Source organism: Manis pentadactyla, chromosome 16 (assembly GCF_030020395.1).
Source record: "Manis pentadactyla isolate mManPen7 chromosome 16, mManPen7.hap1, whole genome shotgun sequence".
Taxonomy (NCBI): domain Eukaryota; kingdom Metazoa; phylum Chordata; class Mammalia; order Pholidota; family Manidae; genus Manis; species Manis pentadactyla.
The window spans coordinates 46,316,579-46,325,721 of record NC_080034.1 but is presented as its reverse complement, the minus strand read 5'-3'; the positions used below and the strand labels follow the sequence as shown (position 1 = coordinate 46,325,721).

The 9,143-nt window shown below is 34.8% G+C and overlaps 1 pseudogene; it reads left to right on the top strand.

Annotated features, from left to right (window-relative positions):
- The first annotated feature begins 4,646 nt into the window (after window positions 1-4,646).
- On the top strand, window positions 4,647-8,403 carry LOC118910840 (putative olfactory receptor 2W6; annotated as a pseudogene).
- Window positions 8,404-9,143: the final 740 nt, after the last annotated feature.

The window sequence follows — 9,143 nt, the reverse complement described above, 5'->3', positions numbered from 1 at the left end:
TGCAAATAACATTGTTGGCAAGTCCCCAGGACTGCTGAGTAGCTCTAAAAGACTATGGTAAAGCTAAGGAATCCAGCAGTAATGGAAACTGACTCAAGTTAGCTTTCTGAAATCAATCCTTAATTGACTGTTTCTTCTCTAAGACATATAACCGTAGAGACTACTCCATTTTGTGAAAATAATGAAGCTCATTTGAAACTTTTTAATTGCTGTGTGCTGCATGGGGAGAACATGGTAATCTGTTCTACTCTTCCCAGAGCCAGATCCCTGTGGACATAGAGAAAACAAGATCCTTGTTATCAGTAGCTCTTTTCTAAGAATTATCATAATGAGATCTCTAGGGTCTGTTTCTTCCTTTCAAATTCTGTAAAGAACTGAAGAAGTTGAAAATCTCTCTTCTGCTAGCTTTAGTTTGAAATGTTACTCATTGACTTCATCATCCAGAATCCCATAAGATATTCCAGTTATCCAGAGGGAATCACATAAGTAAATGTAGCCATATTTCAATTTTACTAGAAAGCAGGAAAGATTCTAAGAAAAACTACTTTTATCCAAGCATTTCTCATTCAGTTTTTCCAACCTCTAATTCCATCTTCTCTTTCTCATCTTCTTTAAAACTTAGCTGTCAGGGTAAATAAGTCACTCCTTCGGTGAAATAATAGGTTATATTTTCTTTTCACTTAGAAGATGAAAAACAAAAACAAATGACTCAAAACCTTGCATTTCTTCTTACTTAGATTAATTAATTATATGTTCACATAAATAACTGCAAAATATTTAAAGGTAGAAAACAATATGCTGTTATATCTGATATTTTTTCCAAACTTACCATACCATTACCATCAAAAATAGCAAGAAGAAAACTGGGCGAATATACCTAAAAAAAAAAAACTAATCATTCGTATAAAAATATTGGTAGAGCTGTGAATTAAAATGAAGTTTATCTTGAAGAGAACATGCAAATATCCAGTGGGAACTGTGCTAGATTGTATCAAGTGAATTGTTGCTTGGACTCAGTTCTACCAATTGCTCTCCTGCTTTAATTGTGAAAAATATTCATTTTCTCTACATACATCAATCTGTGAAAGAGGCAAAATTATTTATTTTCTACCATATTTCTGGGTGTTGTGAGGAAATAACAGGGTGATAAATTTAAGTATGTGGCCACATTAATGTGGGTCAGTAAACAAGATAAAATCTAACTGGAGAGCTCTGGATGGATGGGATCCTGTGTTGCAAAGATGGAATCATGGGCTCTATAAAACATACATGCAGTTGAGAGAAATCGTTTTTATGTTTTAGAAATGAGATGCAAAGATAAGTATTTTCTGTGAGGTTAAGATTGTTCTGGACTAAACCTAAATATTAAACTCAAGTTAAATTATTTTTATTAACTTCCAAAGTTTTATTTAATTCTTTTAGGTGTTCAAGTAACATATAATCATGGTTATATGTAACATTTTTATATGGTTATATGTTAATTTTTTTTTAATTTGGAAGAAAGAAAATTGAAAATCCTACTTCCTCAAACTACAATTATCTTTGCCTACTTACATGAACCACAGAAAGGGGAATGAACTATCTCTGATTTTGAAACATTTTTTTCAAGTTTAATATATTTCAAACTTTTAACATTATTATATTTCAATGATTTTATTATTAACATGTTACCTTAAGTAGAGGTTATATTTAATATAATTTCATTGTATGCAATATACTTAATAAATATATTTAAAATATTTAATATATTTTGGTTTTGCTTCCATGACAATACCCACACACCACATTGTTTTGTGATTTTATTTATTTCACTACTGTGTAAAGTGTTTATTTAGCTGTTATTCAGTCAATAGCCATTTAGTTCTGTTTCCTTTTTTAGCCTTTTTTAAGCCACAGTGCAACTGTGCAAGATATATATATCTTGTTCCATGCATATATATATGATATATGTGCTTGTGGAAGTAATACCAACAATAAATTCCAGAAAGTGGAATTAATAGATCAAAGACTTTTACATTTGTCAGATTTAAATTTAGTAAGACCATCCTTCAAAAATTTAAATCAAATTTATATTCCCACAGTTTGTGAGAGTGCCATTCTCTCAGATCCTCACAGACTTTGAATATTACCAAACTGAGAAGTATTTGCAATATGAGAGGAGAAAAGTAAAATCTAGTTGTTTTGATTAGTATCTATTTAATTGTAAGTGAAATTGAAAAAATTTTATATATTTTGGGACCACATGTATTATGATTTCATTAAAATTTCAGTCATTATCTTTTGCCTATTTGTCTTATCCAAGCAAGTGTAATCTTTAATTGTATGAAAAGGCTTATTTGTTGGAAAAAGCCCTTTGATAAAAAACTAATTGCTCTTTGTTCCACATATGTGTTATATTTTTCTGTTTTCAAAAACTATTAGAGGCTTTATCTGGGAACTTACTGAGCTATTGCAATTTGTTCATTGGCCATAATACATGACTCCTACATTCTTTTTTGCTTCGTTCTTATTTTTATAACAATGAAATGATACCATATTAAACCCATATTTATGAAAAGTAAATATAAATAATTATATTTGTATAAATAAAATATATTTTATATAGAAATATACATATATTTATAATAAAAATGTATTAATTTAATAGCCATGAAATTAAATGGTTAATTTAAAATTAATCATTTTAAACCATTGGTAAAATGATAACATTTAACCTAAATGTTAAATGTTTAAACATTTAAACATATACCTATGTTTCCTTTGGAAGTGCACTTTTGAGGTACAGTCATGAATTTAATATCAATTTGGGAAAAGCTTGTAATCTTTAATGTGTCACATCAATGAGTATGATTAATGTTTATTCTTAGGCTATGTACCATCCTTAATCTCTCTAGTCCTTAATTTCACTGGTTGTGTTAGGCAGAAAGGCAGAAATGAGCAGGATGGAAAGGAGAAAGGGATCCCCAAATATCACCCATGGAGTTGATCAAATAGAACCAGATAGGCAGAAATGACTCAAAGAGTTAATCGGATGAAGCCACAGGGTCCAAGAGTGACTCAGGAAATGTCTAGGGCCCCCCCAGATAAGAAACATCAGAGGCACAGGCACAGCACAGCCCCTGACCCCATTTCACCAATCAGAACAAGCCTAGAGAGATGACAGCTGTCAATCAAGGACCCCGCTGCCCTGCAAAAAACCACATAAAAGAAGCCTCAGAATGAGCATATGTGCCTGCCTGTATCTTAGACAGGCCAGCTCTGCTACTCTACGCAGAGTGTATTAAAGCTTACTTTGCTTTCTTGACTTTGGTCTCTTGTCTCACTGCATCTGACTTCCCTGTGACACTAAGCCGAGTCCTTTCCTTCCTAACCGTTGAAGATGTTATGTTATCATTTTGGAGATTCTTGGGAAGCAATTTTACCTTCTCCAAAGGGTAATCAGTATGGCTTCCATTTTTTTGTTGGAATATAATTTAAAGAACAACAATCAATCAAGTTCCATGCATACCAGTAACTTTACCAATCTAAATGAAAACAAAAGTTACCAGTCAAGTAACAAAGAGAAACATAACATACTCTTTTGTACTATTTTTTGTTACATTAAAATAGAAAGAAGACTTTACAATTCTTCTTTCCTCAGAAAACAGACTAAATATTCCAATTCAGGGATAAAAGGGTGTTCAAAAGCTGTTCACATGTTCACAGTGTTACCAGACTTGATCTTTTTTGTCCCACCAAACATCAGGAATATTTTACCATGGGAATAAAAGGTCAAATTTTGAGTATCTCAAATTTTGAGGACAGCTGTGACCCCAAACACAAACCAAGGAAAGAAGAACCTAAGAGTTTTGATTCCCAATCATCTGATGCTATCCCAAGACATCCCCTGAGACTATCCTCTATTCTCTTCTGCAGCCCACCTAATTACCTAAAGGAGTGTGTACTCCCCATGATCTCAATAAGAACACATGTTAAGTCAACTTCCAGACTGCATCTTTGATGCTAAAAACTTAGTCCCCCATTTTCCCCATCTGGGTATATAAAAGCTTCCAAATCTGCACTGGATATCTTCTGGGGTCAAGAGGAAGTTTTTGCCTTGGGATTTTGGTTGATAGTTCCTGAAAGCCTCCTGAATGCTAGGTATTTGGTCAAAATGGCAGGGAGGCAGAGGATGAAGGCTAACATTATTTTCTGAAATAATTTAATTACCTATGGCAATTACCTCATTTCATCTTTTCTCTGAGGTAGTGCTATACAGTTGTTCTATCACTTTAAAATTATAAGAAAAAGTAATCACATGGCTTTTACAACTCTTTTATCTTCAGGAAGAAACTAATTTCTAATGAATGGAGGACTTTATGAGGCTTAATTGTCAACCCCTTTCTTGACAAGTTGAGATCTTTGTAACCACTTCTATGTAATTTCTGGTGTTTTAGTCTCATATCATCCTTCTGTTACTTTCTACCCAAATTAACTCCACAATCTTCCATAACATCCCAGCCAGAGGGGAAAGGCATTAATAGACCCCTTAAGAAAGTTGAAACCAGGTAAGCCTAAAATGACTAGAGAAAATTAAGAAAGTTTTCTGTTATTTTGTTATACTGTATTTGGTTGTGGAAAATAAATTTACTATAAGACCTTTGAAGATGAGAGGTTTTCACCAAAGGTAAGCTTTTACTTGAAAACTAAAGTATTTGTGACAGTTCTTTCTTACTCTGCCTTTATTTTTTCTAGCTTACTAGTTGAATATAATCAGTTTAGTCTTGCTATCTATCTATGCTGAAGTTATCAAAGAATTAAAGTGTAAGATTTTGATGTGTGTTTCCTTCTGTACCTGCTATTCTCTGTTTTCACATTTGCCTGCCTTTCCCTCTTATTTCATTATTACCCTACCATTCTTTATTCCAATTATGAGTTTTTTATGAATCCATTCCTCTTTATTCTTCTTAGCTATATTAGTATTAATCTTTTTCTTTTTTAATTTTTTATTAAGGTATGATTGATATACACTCTTATGAAGGTCTCACATGAAAAAACAATGTGGTTGCTTCATTTACCCATTTTATCAAGTCCCCATTCATACCCTAATGTAGTCACTGTCCATCAGTGCAGCAAGATGCCACAGATCCACTATGTGGCTTCTCTGTGCTACACTGTTCTCCCCATGATCCCCCACACCATGTGTACTAAACATAATACCCCTCAATCCCCTTCTCCATCCCTTCCCACCCACCCTCCCACACCCCTACCATTTGGTAACCACTAGTTCATTCTTGGAGTCTGTGAGTCTGCTACTATTTTGTTCCTTCAGTTTTGCTTCATTGTTATACTCCACAAATGAGGGAAGTCACTTGGCATTTGTCTTTCTCCACCTGGCTTATTTCACTGAGCATAATATCCTCCAGCTCCATCCCTGTTGTTGCAAATGGTAGGATTTGTTTCTTTCTTGTGGCTGAATAGTATTTCATTGTGTATATGTACCACATCTTCTTTATCCATTCATCTACTGATGGACACTTAGGTTGCTTCCATATCTTGGCTATTGTAAAAAGTGCTGTGATAAACATAGGGGTGCATATGTCTTTTTGAATCTGAGCAGTTGTATTCTTTGGGTAAATTCCAAGAAGTGGGATTCCTGGGTCAAACGGTATTTCTATTTTCAGTTTTTTGAGGAATCTCCATATTGCTTTCCACAATGGTTGAACTAAGTTACATTCCCACCAGCAGTGTAGGAGGATTCTATTAGGGTTAATCTTGTTTTTAAATTTACTTTTAAAAATTACTCTTTATTTACCATATTCTCATTCCTTCTCTCTCCACTCATCCCTATGGCCATGCACTTCTCATCTAGAAGTTAATCATGTTTTAAGGTTTCTAAAAGACCATATCCAAAGTTGCCATTTATTACTGGACAGAATATCCTCTCTGATCCTGGCAATCTAGTCTGCAGAATTCTATTTCTTTCATAAAAATGAATGATAGAGATCTGAGTTGATAGTGTTTCATGGGAATAAAAACTGGGATCTTTAGTAGACACAATTATAAACTAGTGAAAAGGTGACCTTGAACTACAAAGAAATGTACACATATACCACCTTGGGAAGAGTCTAATAGACCTGGTCATAGTAGGCAGTAATTTCTGTTGGGGGAAGATGCCAATTCAGCACCAAATATGTTAGGGGGGTATTGCATATTTTTCTTGATTCTTGTCCCTGCCCCAACAAAGAATTGAAGGGCAAAGACACAGTAGTGAAACAGAGTAAAAGTTTTATTTAAAGTTACTTAAAGAGAGAAAAAGTGCAGGCAACCTCAGGGAGGAGTGGTGCCTTGAAAAGTTTAAATTTTATGGAAAGAGAGAAAGTCTACACATTTAGAAAGTGCAGGTGACCTCAGGGAGAGGTGCACACTGAAAGGTTGGGGGTTCCCCTTTTTAAGGATTTTTTCAGGAATATGACAAAGGGCTGGAGGTGGAGACTTGTTAAGTGGCCCCTGAATGTTCAAAATTAACTTAACATGAGAAATTTACTGCTCTGATTTCTCTCTGGTTTGGGATGGGAGCTTATCAAATGAGATTGCCTACCCAGCTGCCAAAGCAGGCTGAGTTATTGTCTGCTAAAGAGTATGTTAAGAATGTTCTAAACTTCTTGGGTTTTGAAATGCAATCTTAGCTTTAAGATGAAATCTTTCTTGCTTTTACTATATTGTTTATGGCTGGACTTCATTACCATATGAATTGCCCAGGTTGTAAATTACTTGATTAGGGAGCAGGGGAGGAAAAACAGCATATAGATTAAATTAAAGAATAAGCTGGGCCTTTTAAGCAGGCTGAAGTAAATCTTACAATGGCATGATCCAATTGACACAGTAAAGACATGGGCTATGCTGAGAGTTCCCCTGTACCTTTAGTTTTCTAAATCCTATCTTAGATACTGAACTAAGCCTTGGTTATCACATTTTTAGAAGGTGATTGTCAACATTGGGGGTATGTGGAAGACAATAATGAGGGCCAATAATACACCTGATAACCTTTTTATATGGAGTATCATTGAAGGAAATTGAATATCTAGGCCTAAAGGATATATAGTTTTGATGTAGTAACTGACTTAAAATATTTTAATAGCTGTCATATGAAGAGAGATTAGATATGAATGTCTAGTCAATAAAGTTGAAATACTTTGTTTTATAAAAGGGAAGAACACTTCTACTTAATAAAAAGATGATTAAGAGTTGGAATTTTCCAACAATAAAATAATTTGCCTTACGTGTTTGAATGAAAGATGAACAGTTTATATAGCTTGCAAGAAGCTATTCTAATACTGGATTGGTTGCTAGACTTGATGGCTTATATGTTCCTTAAGAATTCTGATATACATTGATTTTCAGAGAATATAGATTAAATATTTTTCATTTTATTCTTACCAGCTATACAGATGATGTGAAAGGAAGGCAATAGAAAATTCCAATGACAGCTTCGAGTATGGTTTTATCTTAGTGGGTTTCTCTGACTGTCCCAAGCTGGAGATGGTGCTCTTCATAGTAAATTTTACTCTGTATTCAGTAGCTGTGTTGGGAAATTCAACCATAATCCTTGTGTGTGTATTAGACCCTCGGCTTTATACCCCCAATGTACTTCTTTCTTGCTAATCTTTCATTTCTGGATCTCTGCTTCAGTACTAGCTGTATCCACAGATGTTGGTGAACCTCTGGGGCCCTGATAAGACTATCAGCTATGCTGGCTGTGTTGTCCCACTTTTCTCTTTCCTTTCTGTTGGGGGAATCAGGTGAGTCCTCCTGGTTGTCATGGCATATGACTGCTATGCTGCAGTCTGCAAACCTCTGCTCTATTTGGTCATTATGCACCACCAGCTGTGTTTGCAGCTGGTGGCTGTGGCCTTCGGGAGTAGACTGGTCAATGCCATTGTAATGTCCCTACTAACAATAAATCTTTCCAAATGTGGCCGGTGACAAGTTAATCACTTCCTCTGTGAAATGCCAGCACTGATTGAGATGGCTTGTGTGGGTACTCGTGCAGTATAAATGATGGCCTTTACCTTTGCCTTTCTCATTGTCCTGCTGCCCTTCACTCTTATTCTTGTCTCCTATGGCTACATTGCTGCAGCTGTGCTGTGGATCAAGTCAGATGCTGGGTGCCAAAAAGCCTTCAATACCTGCAGCTTCCTCCTCACCAGGGTCTTTCTGTTCTATGGGAGCATCATCTATATGTATATGCAGCCAGGAACCAGTGCTTCCCAAGACCAAGCCAAATTTCTCACCCTCTTCTACAATATGGTAATTCCCATGTTGAATCCTCTCATCTACACTGTAAGTTATAAGGAAGTGAAAGGGGCACTGAAGAAGGTTTTGGGAGACAACAATGAACAGGACAGGTGTGCTAAGTCATGAAGGCTTAGGCAAAATAATTTTTCCAAATGCTGCTATTTCTTTTGTGCTTATAATAAATTTACCCAATGTGTCAAATACTCTTGGATTTTTTAAAATATGGAAGTGTATCCAAGTCAATATGAACCAACCATAGCTACACATAATATAATGTATGTCAGCAAAATAATATGCAGTAAAAAGAATTAAATCCCCAGAAGGAAGGTGAAATCACTCTCATATAGATGTAAAATAAACATGAGTTAAAGATTTTTTTCAACTTAATTAATAAAGGAAGCAGACAAATGTAATTAGCAGTTAGAAAAAGGTGAAAAGACACAAACTTAAAAGAAGTGAAGGAATGTTGAAATGAGTATGTAAATGGAGGCAAAAATTGCTTCTCCTGCCATGGGGGAGGGAAGCCAATTCAATGTCTACATGACAGAACCGAATTTACATGTCATAGACAAGATGTATTTTGCATTGCTCTGTTTCCAATAATTTACAATGTTGTAAAATACCAAAAAACAGAATCAGAATCAGATAACCTGGAAACGGTGTCTAGAGTCTAGATGATGCATAATTTTCTATGGAAGCAAAAAATTTCCCCTATAAACTAAACTATATATCTTATTTACATTATAAAACTGAGTATGTGGTCTCAAGCCTCTTACTAAAAGAATGTAGGTATTTTCATCCTGATTTTTTAAATGGGGAAACTATTGTTTATAGATCTAATGTAAATTAGTCTGGACCACATAGTA